Source organism: Ovis aries, chromosome 18 (genome assembly GCF_016772045.2).
Source record: "Ovis aries strain OAR_USU_Benz2616 breed Rambouillet chromosome 18, ARS-UI_Ramb_v3.0, whole genome shotgun sequence".
NCBI lineage: Eukaryota > Metazoa > Chordata > Mammalia > Artiodactyla > Bovidae > Ovis > Ovis aries.
The window spans coordinates 17,615,984-17,633,927 of NC_056071.1; positions in this window are offsets into that span (position 1 = coordinate 17,615,984).

Here is a 17,944-nt window from a genome sequence, read left to right on the forward strand (position 1 = left end):
TTCTTGTTTACTGTGTCTCCAATACTGCTCTAGGGCAGATACAGTATCTATTTTGTGTCCTTTGTATTTGCAATAAATATAATGAGGTTTCTAAAACATAATTACTGAGCTCCATAAATAGAAGGTAGTGTTTGTGATAAATTAGGGCTAAAATATGAGCTTGAGGAATAATCCAGTTCAGATTCATTTGGTTACATTTTGCAGAAGTCTGAGATACTCAATAATTCATGGAATTGTTTTTATTCCTTTCTGTTCGGTGGGCAGGCCCTTTTTACACCCCTGGTCTTTCACCCCTGGTGTGACCCAGTTCCACCCTCAGTACTAGAAACAAAAATCTTAATTTTAATATAAAATAGAAATTAGAGACCTGACTATATTCCTTGGTCTTTGCATCCTTAGGTTAGTCACAAAACCTCTCTGAGCCACAGTTTCTTCATCTGAAAACAGGATAATAGCATCTCTGTCACAGGTCACCTGGTGTGTTGTGCAAGACCACTCAAGCAAAGAGCTCAGTGCTATTCCTAAAGCATTTTCCACTCACAGACACTGGCCTTCCCAGGTGGTGCTAGTGGTAAAGAACCTGCCTGCCAATGTAGGAGATGTAAGAGACAGGGTTTGATCTCTGGATCAGGAGGAAATGGCTAACCACTCCAGTATTCTTGCCTAGAGAATCCCAAGGACACAGGAGACTCGAAGGCTACAGTCCATACGGTCGCACAGAGTTGGACATGACTGAAGTCACTTAGCACACCACAAATGCACTCATAGATATGAGTTACCTTTCCTCACTATTATAGTGGTGTATAGTCTAGGCCAAGTTTGAGGTCACACAGTCCACGAAAGATCACCCTCACTACTACAACAAATTGTAAGTTAGGGGAAAAAAATGGTTAGTTGTTCAGTCATATCTGACTCTGTGACCCCATGGGTTGTGGCCCACCAGACTCCTTTGTCCATGGAATTCTCCAGGAAAGAATACTGGAAGTGAGTTGCCATGCACTTTTCCAGGAGAATCTGACTGAGGGATCAAACCGGGGTCTCCTGCACTGTAGGCAGATTCTTTACTATCTGAGTCACTAGGGATGGTGGTTCCTAAAACTATACTCGGGTTGAATAGCTTGCAAGAACTCACCGAAAGCTGTTCTGGTTATGGCTACAAACACTTTTTATGGGATAAAATCAACCAAGGGAAAAGATGTGTGGAGCAGCATGTAGGAAGTCTCCGAACACGGAACTTCCAGTCATTCTCTCCCTGTGGATTCTACACACATTAACCCCTCCCAGACACAGTGTGTAACATCATGCAGGGAGGATTGCCAGCCAGGATTGTGGCTGAGCCTCAGTTTCCAGAATTTGCACTGGGGCTCCAGCACAGAGACATGGATGATTGAACATACAGTCAATCTCCAGCTCCAATTTGACTGATCCTGGATAAACTCAAATCCTCGAGTTGTGGTGTTATCAGTTGTCTTGGCCCAAAGTTTCCACCCTATATCCAATGTGATCCAAGGCCCCAGGCAAACAAAGATACTAGGAGTATTTTTCTATCAGGCATGTCAGTCTAAGGGATTAAAGACTGCCTCCTAGAAGACAAAGGCTACACTTCTTTGGGGAAGTCAGTTTGATCCCTAGGTTGAGAAGATCCTCCAGAGCAGGAAATGGCAACCCACTCCAGTATTCTTCCCTGGAGAATCCCATGCACAGGGAGCTTGCCAGGCTATAGTCCATGGGATTGCAAAAGAGTCAAACACATCTTAGTGACTAAACGACATCACAAATTATTTACTACACAAACCAAGTGTTGTAAGTCCATCTATCTGTTCCTTACACAAAATCCCAGTTTTTATAGCCATGTTCTTCATCAATTCAAAGCCCCATCTCAGCTACCCTGGAAAATTCACTTTTCTTGATGCCTTCTCCTTGGCCTTTGAGATAAACTCATCAAAAGCTGAATGCAAGCATGCTTAATATATTCTAAAGACTTTGTCATGCCATTACCTATCTTTCATTTACATTGATTCTACAGCAATATAGGAGTTCAAGATGGCCTTTGGAATCAAAATCATAGATTTTGTCACTGAGTAGCTGTGTGATCTCTGGAAAGATACTTAACCTCTCTGTGCCTCATGTTACTTATCTACAAATATATTAGTGCCTCAGTTCAGTACAGTGACTCAGCCATGTCCAACTGTGCAACTCAATGGATTGCAGCACAACAGGCTTCCCTGTCCATCATCAACTCCCAGAGCTTACTCAAACTCATGTACTTCGAGTCGGTGATGCCATCCAACCATGTCATCCTCTGTCATCCCCTTCTCCTCCTACCTTCAATCTTTCCCACCAGCATCAGGGTCTTTTCCAATGAGTCAGCCCTTCACATGAGGTGGCCAAAGTATTGGAGTTTCAGCTTCAGCATCAGTCCTCCCAGTGAACACCCAGGACTGATCTCCTTTAGGATTGATTGGTTTGATCTCCTTGCAGTCCAAGGGATTCTCAAGAGTCTTCTCCAACACCACAGTTCAAAAGCATTAATTCTTTGATACTCAGCTTTCTGTATAGTCCAACTCTCACATCCATACATGACTACTGGAAAAACCATAGGCTTGACTAGATGGACCCTTGTTGGCAAAGTGATGTCTCTGCTATTTTTTTAATATAAATTTATTTATTTTAATTGGAGGCTAATTACTTTATAATATTGTATTGTTTTTGCCATACATCCACATGAATCTGCCACAGGTGTACACCTGTTCACCATCCTGAACCCCCCTCCCACCTCCCTCTCCATACCATCCCTCTGGGTAGTCCCAGTGCACCAGCCCCAAGTATCCAGTGTCCTGCATTGAACCTGGACTGGAAATTAATTTCATATGTGATATTATACATGTTTCAATGCCATTCTCCCAAATCATCACACCCTCTCCCTCTCCCACCGAGTCCAAAAGACTGTTCTATACATCTGTGTCTCTTTTGCTGTCTCGCATGCAGGGTTATCATTACCATCTTTCTAAATTCCATGTATATGTGTTAGTATACTGTATTGGTGTTTTTCTTTCTGGCTTACTTCACTCTGTATAATTGGCTCCAGTTTCATCCATCTCATCAGAACTGATTTAAATGTATTCTTTTTAACGGCTGAGTAATACTCCATTGTGTATATGTACCACAGCTTTCTTATCCATTCATCTGCTGATGGACATCTAGGTTGCTTCCATGTCCTGGCTATTATAAACAGTGCTGCGATGAACATTGGGGAACACGTGTCTCTTTCAATTCTGGTTTCCTCAGTGTGTATGCCCAGCAGTGGGATTGCTGGGTCATAGGGCAGTTCTATTTCCAGTTTTTTAAGGAATCTCCACACTGTCCTCCATAGTGGCTGTACTAGTTTGCATTCCCATCAACAGTCTCTGCTTTTTAATTTGCTGTCCTGGTTGGTCATAACTTTCCCTCCAAGCAGCAAGCATCTTTTAATTTCATGGCTGCAGTCACCATCTGCAGTGATTTTGGAGCCCCCAAAAATAGTCTGTCACTGTTTCCACTGTTTCCCCATCTATTTGCCATGAAGTGATGGGACAAGATTCCATGATCTTAGTTTTCTGAATGTTGAGTTTTAAGCCATGTTTTTCACTCTCCTCTTTCACCTTCATCAAGAGGCTCTTTAGTTCTTCTTTTCTTTCTGCCATAAGGGTGCTGTCATTTGCATATCTGAGATTGTTGACGTTTCTCCTGGCAATCTTGATTCCAGCTTGCGCTTCATGAAGTGCGACATTTCACATGATGTACTCTGCATATAAGTTAAATAAGCAGGGTGACAATGTACAGCCTTGACGTATTCCTTTCCTGATTTGGAACCAGTCTGTTGTTCCATGTCCAGTTCTAACTGTTGTTTCTTGACCTGCATACAGATTCCTCAGGAGGTAGGTCAGGTGATCTGGTATTTCCATCTCTTGAAGAATCTTCCACAGTTTGTCGTGATCCACAGAGTCAAAGGCTTTGGCATAGTCAGTAAAGCAGAAGTAGAGATTTCCTGGAACTCTCTTGTGTTTTCAATAATCCAATAGATGTTGGCAATTTGATGTCTGGTCCCTCTGCTTTTTCTAAATCCAGCTTGAACATCTGGAAGTTGAAGCCTGGCTTGGAGAATTTTGAGCATTACTTTACCAGCATGTGAGATGAGGGTAATTGCATGGTAGTTTGAACATTCTTTGGCATTGCCTTTCCTTGGGATTGGAATGAAAACTGACTGTTTCTAGACCTGTGGCCACTTCTGAGTTTTCCAAAATGACTGGCATATTGAGTGCAGCACTTTCACAGCATCATCTTTCAGGATTTGAAAGAGCTCAGCTTGAATTCCATCACTTCCACTAGCTTTGTTCATAGTGATTCCTAAGGCCCACTTGACTTCACATTCCAGGATGTTTGGCTCTAGGTGAGTGACTACACCATCGTGGTTATTTGGATCATGACAATCTTTTTTGTATAGTTCTTCTGTGTATTCGCGCCACCTCTTCTTAATATCTTCTGCTTCTGTTAGATCCATACCATTTCTGTCCTTTATTGAGCCTATCTTTGTATGAAATGTTCCCTTGGTATCTCTAATTTTCTTGACGAGATCTGTAGTCTTTCCCATTCTTTTGTTTTCCTCTGTTTCTTTGCACTGATCACTGAGGAAGGCTTTCTTATCTGTCCTTGCTCTTCTTTCGAACTCTGCATTCAAATGAGTATATCTTTTCTTTTCTTCCATTGCCTTTTGCTTCCCTTCTTTTCATAGCTATTTTTAAGGCCTCCTCAGACAACCATTTTGCCTTTTTACATTTCTTTTTCTTGGGAATGGTCTTGATCTCTGCCTCGCATACAATGTCATGAACCTCCATCCATAGTCCTTCAAGCACTCTTTCAGATCTAATCCCTTGAATCTATTTGCCACTGCCACTGTATAATTGTAAGGGATTTAATTTAGGTCATAACTGAATAGCCTAGTGCTTTCCCCTACTTTCTTCAATTTAAGTCTGAAATTGGCAATAAGGAGTTCATAATCTGAGCCACAGTTGGCTCCCAGTCTTGTTTTTGGTGACTGTGTAGAGCTTCTCCAACTTTGGCTGCAAAGAATATTATCAATGTGACTTCAGTATTGACTATCTGGTGACGTCCATGTGTAGAGTTTTCTCTTGTGTTGTTGGAAGAGAGTGTTTGCTATGATCAGTGCATTCTCTTAGCAAAACTCTATTAGCGTTTGCCCTGTTTCATCTTGTACTCCAAGGCCAAGTTTGCCTGTTACTCTAGGTATCTCTTGACTTGCTGCTTTTACATTCTAGTCCTCTATAATGGAAAGGACATCTTTTTTGGGTGTTAGTTCCAGAAGGTCTTGCAGTGCCTACCTCATGGAACTGTGAAGATTAAATGAGGATGTGCATAAAGCTCTCAGTTCAGTGTCTGGCATACTGTTAAATGATGTTTGCTATGCCTCTTTTTATTTTAAATTTAATATTTGTTTTCCACCATGCTTACCTATCTCGGGGTCTTCCCTTATAGATCAGATGGTAAAGAATCTGCACATTGTGGGAGACACAGATCTGATCCTTGGATCAGGAAGATCCCCTGGAGAAGTGAATGGCAATCCACTCTAGTATTCCATCCTGGAGAATTCCATGGACAGAGGATCCTGATGGACTACAGTACATGTTGTTGCAAAGAGTCAGGCATGACTGAGTGACTACCTTTTCACTTTTCACTTATGTATCTCATTTGTCCCACTTGACATTTTGACATTCTACTGCTTGTAAACTTTAACAGTTTTTTTTTTGTTTGTTTGTTGCATTTTTGCATTCATTGAAAAAATATGATTGCCCACCATGTTGTAGGCACTATCTTAAATTTTTATAGTGGAACAGAGTAGTCAATGACTTTATTCAGCTATGAAGAAAATTAGATAATAGAATAAGACTATGAAGAATTCTAGAGCTTTGGTTTGGCTGGATGTTTAGCGATTTAAAAATAAGAAGTCTGTTGTATTGATGTTAAAGAATTTTGGAAATAACATTAAGTGCCCATTGAATAAAGAAGAGGTGGCATAGACATATATTTACACATACTAGAATATTACTCAGCCATAAAAAGGAATCAGATCTTGCCATTTGCAGACAACATGGATAGTCCTAAAAGGTACTATGCTAAATGAAATAAAGTAGACAGAGAAAGACAAATGCAAAATTATTTCATTTATATGCGAAATCTAAAAACAAAACAAATGAAAAACAGAACAAAACAGAGACAGGTTCATATACACAGAGAACAAACAAGTGATGGTCAGAGGGGAGGGAAAGTGGGGGGAGGGTTGAAGTAGGTGAAGGGAATTAAGTACACACTTACTTATTAAATACGCAAGTCTCGGGGATAAAATGTAAAGCATTGGCGATATAGTAAATAGGAGGTAATAACTTTGTATGGCGACAAGATGGTGGCTAGACTTATCATAGTAATTATTTCATAATACCTAAGAATATCAAATCACTATGTTATACACCCGAAACTGATGTTAATATTATAAGTCAATTATACCTCAGCTTAAAAAAATAATTTTAGGTAATAGTTTTATGAAAAGGAATCTCAGAATGGACCTTGAGTAAGACATCTTGTGTTCCAGGTGAGTAGTCCCTTATAACAGGGATAGGGTTTAGTCATTAGGTGAACAAAATATCCTACACATGAATAATGTTCTCTTTCCATCAGCAGCCCTACAGCTTCATCCATAGGTTTATGGTGGCACACATGCAGTTTATAAAAGGCTCAACACATGGACTTCTCTTCTCCAATTAGGATTCATCTATTGCTGTGAATGGTCACCAAATTTTGCCATTGCATATCCAGCTCTTTATGATACTATATACCAGGGGGACCACCAACCTACCAGGCTATAGCCCATAGGGCCACAAAAAGTCAGACTGAGCAACTGATCACACAGGCACATAATTACTAAATAACATTAATTCATAATTTAAATTAGGTTAATATAATGAATGAAATATATTTTATATAAACAGAAAATTGATTAATTTAGTAAGAAAATGGCTCCTTATCCAGGAGATCCTGTTCTGATTCCATAACATGACACACCCTGTATTTTCTCATATATTTTTCAGAGTCCTCTCTCATTGCTATATAACTTATGTTCTCTCTGCTCCTCCAGCTGGTCTAGCCACACATTTCCCCAGAAGGGAGTTGTTTCATGACTTTTTTACGTGTCATCATGCTATTCCCATCTACCTCAAAGACTTCCTTTCCCCAACTTTGTGCTTCTCCTCCACTGGAATGTCCTTAGTAGCTTACTTTGAAAGCTTATTGATGCCTCTAAGTTAGATTAATTGTTTCCTCTTGGCTGCACTTTTTTAATTTGATGTATGGGGTATGGTTTTATGATTATATGCTTTTTGGTCTTTATGTTTTCCCCTACTAATCTGAATAATCCTAAATGGTAAAGATAACATTTTATACATACCTTTCTTTTCCAAAATGTACCACACTCAAAACAAGCAATGAGTGATCTAGAATAGTGTCTATTATGTATTTTTCTTCATTGTTAACATTTTATGTAAATAAAAATACTGATAAACAAAATCACACACGTGTCATACAGATGGATATAAATGATACAGATGTACATAGATACATACGCATGCAAGACTTTAAGATCCTTGAAGGAAGACAATTTTCTATGCTTGTTTATGTATCCTGCAGTGTTTTGTATAGTATTTAACATGGAGTTGAAATTCAATAACTACTTGTTGGAAGAATGAGTTTATTTAATCCATGGTCATTGGAAAGAAAATCTAATGACTTTAGCAATTATTTTGCTGATTTTATATGAATAAGGCTTTTCATGGACATAAGAATACTACATTATTCTTTAAAAGGTAAGTTTTCTTGCTGAAACGAGAGACCGACATTGTCCATGGGAAGTGTATCTTATTTTATTTACATAAATATATGGCTGTATACATAAATAAAATACATGTATTTCTATGCACATAAATATATATCCCTTCTAGTATTCTTCTAGTGCCCTATGATTGTATTATTGGTCTATTTGATAATTACTTTAAAATTTCCAATAAACTCAGCTTGGTACTCTGTGATGACCTAGAGAGGTGGGAAGGGGGTGAGTAGCAGGGAATTCAAAAGGGAAGAGATACATGTACACTGCTGCTAAGTCGCTTCAGTCGTGTCCGACTCTGTGCGACCCCATAGACAGCAGCCCACCAGGCTCCTCTGTTTCTGGGATTCTCCGGGCAAGAATACTGGAGTGGATTGCCATTTCCTTCTCCAATACATGAAAGTGAAAAGTGAAAATGAAGTCGCTCAGTTCTGTTTACTCTTAGAGACCCCATGGACTGTAGTCTACCAGGCTCCTCCATCCGTGGGATTCTCCAGGCATAGCTAATTCTCTTTGGTGTAGACCAGAAACCAACTCAACATTATAATGCAATTATACTCCAATAAAAGAAAGAAATAAAAACCAAAAGCTCACAAGCAGCCACTAGTCCATATACTATAGTCCTTAAATTGAAAACAAAAAGTTGATTTCAAGGAGTTCATCATTTTAACCATATCAGTATATCTTGAAATTTTTGAGTTTTTGTTTTGTTTTACCCCAAATTGGACTGATTACCCATATTAGTGACTCACCTTTGTATTCCATGCTTTATTAAGATTCCCCTCTTTAATTCTCCATTTTCACTACCTCAATCTGCTTTATTTTCCCCCTCCTGCATTTTTTGTAGAGGCAGGCTTTCACCACTATGCAGTCATCACTTTCATTGCCTTCTTTCTTCCCTCTTTCTGTTACTGATTGGCCTGTGGACAAATGATCAGCCCTTCATAAATTCATAGTAAATGTTTCTTGATAGTATTATTCTAGTTAAAGAGGGTGTTTCAGAAGCTGAGAGGTTATTCAATAATTCTGCTGATTTTTATACAACTGAGTTCTACAGAAGTGTTCATTGTGTTTGCAGATGGGCTGCATAGAAACTAGGCATCATGACCTCGGAGTAGTCCCACCAGTCAACATAACCTTCCTTGTTCTTATATCTCAGGGCATCACAAGAAATAGGTCAACATAGCTCACTATGCTCAGTATATAAACTGCCAACACCTCAAGGAGCAGCCTTTTAAACACATGTGATTCCAAAATTAATATATTGTAAACTCATAACTGGTCTTATAAAAGGTAAACAGTGAGCTCCTCCTTGCTTTTCGCATCTGCAGTGATTTTGTGTCTTAGAGCAAAGCAGAATCTGTTTGCAAAGTCTGTTGGATCTGTGCTCTGTCTTTTCTCTTTCTCCACTTATTTCAAGTAAAAGGGAAGTGTCTGAATAGGACATGTGCTGTAATATCATATGATCGAGATAAAGGCAGTTTTGCCAGCCTAGAATATCTTCGTCAATCATGTTTGCAAGGTTTAATGTAGACTCCTAATCTCCATATTCACCATGCGTGTTTGTATGTGTGCACAGTTGTGTCTGACTCATTGCGACCCCGTGGACTGAAGCCCGCCAGGCTCCTCTGCCCATAGGATTTTCCAGGCAAGAATACTAGAGCGGGTTGCCATTTCCTTATCCAGGGGGTCTTCTTCACCCAGGGATAGAACTTGTGTCTCCTGCATTGCAAGCAAATTCTTTATTACTGAGCCATCAGAGAAGCCCTCTGATCAATAAGGATGCTCTGACACCCCTCAGCTCATGCGAGGGCAACCTACTAAGTAACTTTTTCATAATTTCTTGGGTTCCTGATGGACTTAAGCTATAGGGAGATAAGTAAACTCCAAGCCATGAAGCCCCCAATTCAGTGTCTCTGCTGAATTTGTCTACAGTCTAGATTTTATAGTTTTAATCACAATTAAGGGATGAAACACACAACACAGGAGAAATGAACATGGATTCTAGGGGTGCACTGTGAAGAGAAAAGAAACTTGGAAACAAAATTGACTTTGAAAAGAGAACTTTAAAAATCCGGCACACCAAATACATTTAAACACCTCGGCTCTCTAGGGCAAATACTAAAGCTATCAAAATGAGAAAAGAATCTGCTAAGCTTAAACTGACAAGGTTATTTCCCCTCTTCATCTCCCTGTTCACGAAAATCATTGGGCAAGATAGGCAAGTCTTTGGCATGAAGCTCAAAAGAGAAAAAAGTAAAGAGTCTATATTTAATTTTGTTTAGTCACTAAGTCATGTCTGCCTTTTTTGTGACCCCCAAAAGAGTCTGTAGCCTGCCATGCTCCTCTGCCCATGGGATTTCCCAGGCAGAAACATTGGAGTAGGTTGCAATTTCCTTCTCCTGGGGATCTTCCTGACCCAGAGGTTGAACCCACATCTCCCACATTGGCAGGCAGATTCTTTACCACTTGAGCCACCTGGGTAGCTCACTTATATATACAGCATCTACATACACCGTTTCTAAAGGAAAAGAAAGAATAACATTGAAATGTGAGTCTCATTCATCAGTGAGACATCTGTTGTTTCCTGTCCTGAGGCCAATAAGACAAATCTTAGTGTACAGTGTATGGTCTAGTCATCAAAGATGAGCCCAGTTAGATTTAAGCCAAAAGATTTCTCCACTCAAAAGAAGAGAATGAGAAAAATGTTGCACTTTAACAGTCCTCATTCTCTCTGAAGGTTTTGGCTTTGCTCATTTGTACTTCCTCCTTTTGTCCTTGCTCCTCTCTGCTCAGCTAACTCTCAACTTTGGACCAAATCTTCAAGTCTCAGCCCAATAATTAAGCATGCAGTTACATCATAAATAACTTCCAGGATGTTTTTCATGGATTCTTTGGACAATATCCTGGGCAAGTAAATGATAAATATTGAACTTACTAGAATGATTACATTTCAAAAGAAACAGGGTAAGATATCATCAGAGATGAAACCTAAATCCATTCTCAATTGGTTTTAAAAATCCAGCTATGTAATCATTAAAGACTCTTTACTTTTTTCTCTTTTGAGCTTCATGCCAAAGACTTGCCTATCTTGCCCAATGATTTTCATGAACAGGGAGGTGAAGAGGGGAAATAACCTTGTCAGTTTAAGCTTAGCAGATTCTTTTCTCATTTTGATAGCTTTAGTATTTGCCCTAGAGAGCTGAGGTGTTTAAATGTATTTGGTGTGCCGGATTTTTAAGTTCTCTTTTCAAAGTCAATTTTGTTTCCAAGTTTCTTTTCTCTTCACAGTGCACCCCTAGAATCCATGTTCATTTCTCCTGTGTTGTGTGTTTCATCCTTTAATTGTGATTAAAACTATAAAATCTAGACTGTAGACAAATTCAGCAGAGACACTGAATTGGGGGCTTCATGGCTTGGAGTTTACTTATCTCCCTATAGCTTAAGTCCATCAGGAACCCAAGAAATTATGAAAAAGTTACTTAGTAGGTTGCCCTCAGTACTCGCATGAGCTGAGGGGTGTCAGAGCATCCTTATTGATCAGAGGGCTTCTCTGATGGCTCAGTAATAAAGAATTTGCTTGCAATGCAGGAGACACAAGTTCTATCCCTGGGTGAAGAAGACCCCCTGAATAAGGAAATGGCAACCCACTCTAGTATTCTTGCCTGGAAAATCCCATGGGCAAAGAAGCATGGCAGGCTACAGACTCTTTTTGGGGTCACAAAAGAGGCAGACATGACTTAGTGACTAAACAACAATATATATAGTAACTAACAAAGAACACACAGAAAATTCCCCCCAATATAGATTTATTTCTCATCAAAGTGCTTCCCTTAATTCACCGTGAAAGCCATTTCTGCAAAACCTAGTTAATATTAACCTTAACTCAATCCTAATATTAGCTAAAGATAAGGGTGGTGATATAGGGTTTGAATTTTTTTTCCCTGAATTGTACAAGATGAGTGAAAGCACAAGAGAGCGCATATCCCCTTTAAGATCAATGACCCTGGCAAGGCTAATTATCCCAACCCTCTCATTTTAAATTTAAAAAGACTGGTAACTGCAAGGACCATGTGATTAACTGGCTGGGAAGATTAGCCATGATAAAAGTGGTCTGGGGCTTCCAGGTTTCCCCCAAGCTACCTATTTGTCATTCAAGGAATATACTCTGTGCATCTATGAGCTGCATCTCAAAAGGCTGGGAGATTCATTCAGAGATGCTAACTCTGGTAAAAGTGTAGGAAAAGATATTTGAAGTCTTAATGAGCTTGTGCTTCTGGGGAAAAAATGGGGTGTCAGCAAGGCCCTGGGTACTCAGTTGTCTGGGGCCAGTCCAGGCAATGGTGACCCATTGCTTTTCAAAATGTTATCCAGACCTTCATCTGAAAATGCACCCATCTTTGACTTCTAAACATCATTCTCTATCTAAGATCAACACTATTTTTACTAGAGTGGAAATTAATGTTAACTGAAACTTTTCTGTTTTGTTTTGCTTTTTGCTATTTACATTTTGCTTATAGATTTGTGTGACCGCCATTCTGTGCTTAGCCCATGAAGGCTTTCCTATGCTTTCAACAGGGAACTCATTTTAATAGTAGAATTCCTAGTCACATATTGCCTTTTTTTTTTTTTTTTGGCATTCTTTTAATTCAGTTGTTTCCCATCTCATAGGTCTAAATTTACTTATCTCTTTCACTAGACTAACAAATACATCACACAAACCAAAACCTAATTAGCATATTTTCTGAAGTTATGTGATGTTGAGTGAAAAATTCTGCTGGTGCACATACAAACTGGTGTAACTGTTCAGACCCATGAAGTTGTCTATACATTTTGTCTCAAAAATAGCATTTTGGGGAATTATTATTAAACAAATACAATTCAGCAGATGTGAAAACAAAGCAAAAACAGATACAGCATTTGTAAAATATTCACTGTTAATTATTTTTAAACTATTAAAAGCTAGTCAAATGTGCAAAATATAGGAGATATATTTCATTATTGAATAGGAAAGCTAGGTAGACATTTAAAAGTATAATGATTAGGATGATATAGGAAACTAAAATATTATAAATTGAGTGGTAATTAAAAATAATTGTGTAAAATAATATATAATTATTATTAATTAATTATAAACTTATAACTATGCAGATCAGAAATAGATGGTTATATGCAAAAGCAGAAATAGTTGCTGTGCTAAATGAAGCTGTTAGTGAAACTCTTTTTCAGAAATTAATATTGTCACTAACTCATTTTCTGTTTGTTTGTTTTTTAATTTTATTGATATTTTAATTAATAAAAATGTTAATTTCCGTGTACAAAATCTGTTTGTGTACTCTTTTTCTGACTAAATATGAAAATATTGACTGAAATGAAACATAATTAGAACCCTATTAAAATTCACAAAACTAGTAAGTGTAAAAGAAATTTAAACTGTTCCAATGAGGTCTTTATAAATCTATAGCATTTATACATACTCCTAAAGTTATTAGTTAGTAAAGTAATGCTCAAAATTCTCCAAGCCAGGTTTCAGCAATACGTGAACCGCGAACTTCCAGATGTTCAAGCTGGTTTTAGAAAAGGCAGAAGAACCAGAGATCAAATTGCCAACATCTGCTGGATCATGGAAAAAGCAAGAGAGTTCCAGAAAAACATCTATTTCTGCTTTATTGACTATGCCAAAGCCTTTGACTGTGGGGATCACAATAAACTGTGGAAAACTATGAAAGAGATAGGAATACCAGACCACCTGACCTGCCTCTTGAGAAACCTGCATGCAGGCCAGGAAGCAACAGTTAGAAAGGGACATGGAACAACAGACTGGTCCCAAATAGGAAAAGGAGTACGTCAAGGCTGCATATTGTCACCCTGCTTTTTTAACTTATATGCAGAGTACATCATGAGAAACACTGGCCTGGATGAAGCACAAGCTGGAATCAAGATTGCCAGGAGAAATGTCAATAACCTGAGATAGGCAGATGACACCACCCTTATGGCAGAAAGTGAAGAGGAACTAAAAGCCTCTTGATGAAAGTGAAAGAGGAGAGTGAAAATGTTGGCTTAAAGCTCAACGTTCAGAAAATGAAGATCATGGCATCTGGTCCCATCATTTCATGGGAAATAAATGGGGAAACAGTGGAAACAGTGGCTGACTTTATTTATTTATTAATTTATTTTGGCTCCAAAATCACTGCAGATGGTGATTGCAGCCATGAAATTAAGACACTTACTCCTTAGAAGGAAAGTTATGACTAACCTAGACAACATATTAAAAAGCAGAGACATTACTTTGTCAACAAAGGTCCATCTAGTCAAGGCTATGGTTTTTCCAGTGGTCATGTATGGATGTGAGAGTTGGACTATAAAGAAATCTGAGAGCTGAAGAATTGATGCTTTTGAACTGCGATGTTGGAGAAGACTCGAGATTCCCTTGGACTGCAATGAGATCCTACCAGTCCATCCTAAAGGAGATCAGTCCTGAGTGTTCATTGGAAGGAATGATGTTGAAGCTGAAACCCCAATACTTTGGCCACCTGATGTGAAGAGCTGACTCATTGGAAAAGACCCTGATGCTGGGAAAGATTGAAGGTGGGAGGAGAAAGGGACAACAGAGGATGAGATGGTTGGATGGCATCACCAACTCAATGGACATGAGTTTGGGTAAACTGTGGGAGATGGTGATGGACAGGGAGGCCTGGCATGCTGCGGTTCATGGGATCACAAAGAGTTGAACACTGCTGAGTGACTGAACTGCACTAAACTGTACTGAAAGTTATTAAAGCTTCAGTTTGTACTAGAAATTTCATTTTACCCTGTCCATAAGAACACACATGTAATTATTTCACCTAAACCATTTTATGGTAAATTAAAGATGATTTGTCTGTCTACTATAAATACTTTGGTATTTCCCTTAAAAAAGAGTGTTTCCTTTTACATATAGAGCCATAATGCATGTGTGCATCTGTGTGCAAGCACGTGGGTTTGACTCTTTGTAACCCCATTGTGTGTAGCCTGCCAGGCTCCTCTGTCCATGAAATTTTCCAGACAAGAAAACTGGAGTGATTTGCCATTTCCTACTTCACGGGATCTTCCTGTCCCAGGGATCAAACCCAAGTCTGTGCATTTCCTGCACTGGCGAGCAGATTCTTTACCACTGGGCCACCTGCGAAGCCCAGAGCCACAGTACAATGACTAAATCAGAAAAAAAAAAATTAACTTTGCCTAATACAATGACAAAATCTATAACCCATCTTCAAATTCTGTCAAATGACCCAGTAATGCTCTTATAAATATCTTTGTTTATCTTGATATTTAGTATCTAATCCGGGATCAAGCAATAGTACATTTAGTCTCCATTTAAAGAGTGCCCTTCGCTTGGAGACCTCTCGGTCTTTTATCATGACTAGACTCAAATCTTTCTTAGTAGAGATATCACAGAAATGATTAAGTGAATTTCTAAAATTCTTTTTGTACTGTTAATAAAAATAAAAACATTTTAAAATCTTTCATTGTATGTAACCATGCACAAAATATTTTATGTATTTCTTATAGTAGATCCTTGTTTCTCTGTTTCAGATATAGCAGTATGTATATATCAATCCCAAACTCTCAGCCTATCCTTCCCTCCACTTTTTACCCAGAAGACAGCCAGATGGCCAAGAGGCACATGAAGAGATACTCAACATCACTAATTACTGGAGAAATTCAAATCAAAACAACAATGAGATATTACCTCACACTAGTCAGAATGGCCATCATCAAAAAATCTACAAACAATAAATGCTGGAGAGGGTATGGAGCAAAGGGAACTCTTGTACACTGTTGATGTGAATGTAAATTGGTGCAGCCACTATGGAGAACAGTGTAGATGTTTCATAAAAAGAAAAAACAAAAAAACTAAAGATAGAGCTATCATGTATCCAGCAATTCCCCTTCTGGGCATATACCCAGAAAAAAGAAAACATAATTCAAAAGGATAAATGCATCCTAGTGTTCATTGGAACACTGTTTATAATGCATGCATGCTCAGTCGCTCAGCCATGTCAGACTCTTTGCGACCCTGTGGCTATATAGCCCACCAGGCTACTCTGTCTATGAGATTTTCGAGGCAAGAAAACTGGAGTGGGTTGCCGTTTCCTTCTCCAGGGGATCCTCGCAGCCCAGGGATCAAACCCATGTCTCCTGCTTGGCAGGTGGATTCTTTATCACTGAGTCACCTGGGAAGTCCAATGTTTATAATATTGACAAAATATTAAGTCACAAGAGGGAAATTACAAATTTTCACTTAGCAAAAGCTTCTCTCTAAAAGACAGTGATGAATCTCAATTGCTGAAATGTGCTTCATAAAGAGGTCAGAAGAAGCAAAGCATTAAGGGTCTTAAGATCAGCAGGCAAAACAAATCCTTCCACCAAATGAGGAGTTTGGATGAATTTAATTTGCAGAAGCTTGTTTATAAACTTCCTTTTTTGCACCAAAGAACAACAGCTAGGGGCACAGACTATTTAAATATAATTTTGCCTCAGAACAATTCAATCAAAGCAATGCTTTTTTCTACATCTCAAGGTCATTCTGACTCTTCTCTAGCTTATGAACATGATCAGATTCATTCAGCTTATCATTTCCAACCATCCCACCCAGGGACTGGCTTCTGACCTGGGAGCATCACTGAACAAAGCTTTGGTGGCGCCATGGCGGTAACTCTGCCATTATCAGGGATGGTTCCAGAGACACAGTCACACAGCTTGGCACTCAAACCAGAAGACTAGCTTCCAGCCTGGCAATTGCAAAATTCATCTAGGAGTTCTATTCAGAGAAAACGTGTCCTGGATGCTATAGAAAATAAAGAAAAAATCATCAGAATCGCATGATTTCCAGACTTTGACTGGAGTCACACTCTCAATAATCCCTTTGTTCTCTGCAGACACTTCTTCTGAAACATGATGCTTCTTGATGTATTTGTTCAGGCTCCTCTGAGCTATTTCTAAGCAAATCTTTACAAACAGTACTTGATGAGACATAGGCTCAGTAGACTTTTGGAAAAAAGAACTCATTCTGTCCTCAAGAATCACTGATCTCTGTTGACTTTTCTGCCCATGTCTTCAATATTTATTCCATTTATAATGTATGTTTGCACAACAAGGAAGGACACAAAGATCCTTACACATCCATATATGTGACACAGAGTCTGACTACTTCTAACCTTCAAGCTATGCTTTCTAAAAAAGAAAAAAAAGAACCTAAGTGAATGAATACTCTTTCTCACTGTTCTAGCTAATATAATGCTGGAAGAGCACTTGCTGGTACTTCCAACTGCGTATCACTGAACAGGAATAAGCAAGGTGGGTTCACCTAAATCCAACCTTCTCAAGATCTTAAAGATGAGGAATAGTAAAGGTGGGAAAAATCAAATAAGTTGAAGCAGAATGACTCTGCTCCCAGAATAAAGAAAAGGAGTCAGATGCCTTCACATGCGAAATCATATACCAAGCTTAGGCAGGAGGATATCAGAAACACAAGCACAGAGGTGAAAACAAAAAAAAAGCCTTGGGACATTGTACACATTAGCTCTTGTTACCTAACAAACCACCACAAAACTTAATAAGACAGTAAGTTTAATCGTGATAAAGGTAATAGGTTTAAAATAATCATTTCACAAGACTATGGGCTGGCTACGAAATTCTTCACTTGTTCACAGTTCACATGTGACTGACTCCATAGGCTCATGTGGTAAACTGAAGTTCAGTTAGTGGGTTGGCAGATCTTGGATGGGCTCTGTTATAGTTATAGGACCTTGGCTGGAACAGCTGGTGTGACTTGGCTCAGCTCTATGGGACTCATCTTCTAACAGACTAGCCAAGATCAACATCTCATGACAAAGCACAAGAGCAAGAGAGAGAGCAGAACCAAGACCACATGGAGTCTAGGGTAAGAATTGCCACATCACCACTTCCCTTGCATTCTCCTGAGCCAAGAAAGTTACAGGAAAGCCCAGATTTAAGGAAAGACCTGGAAAG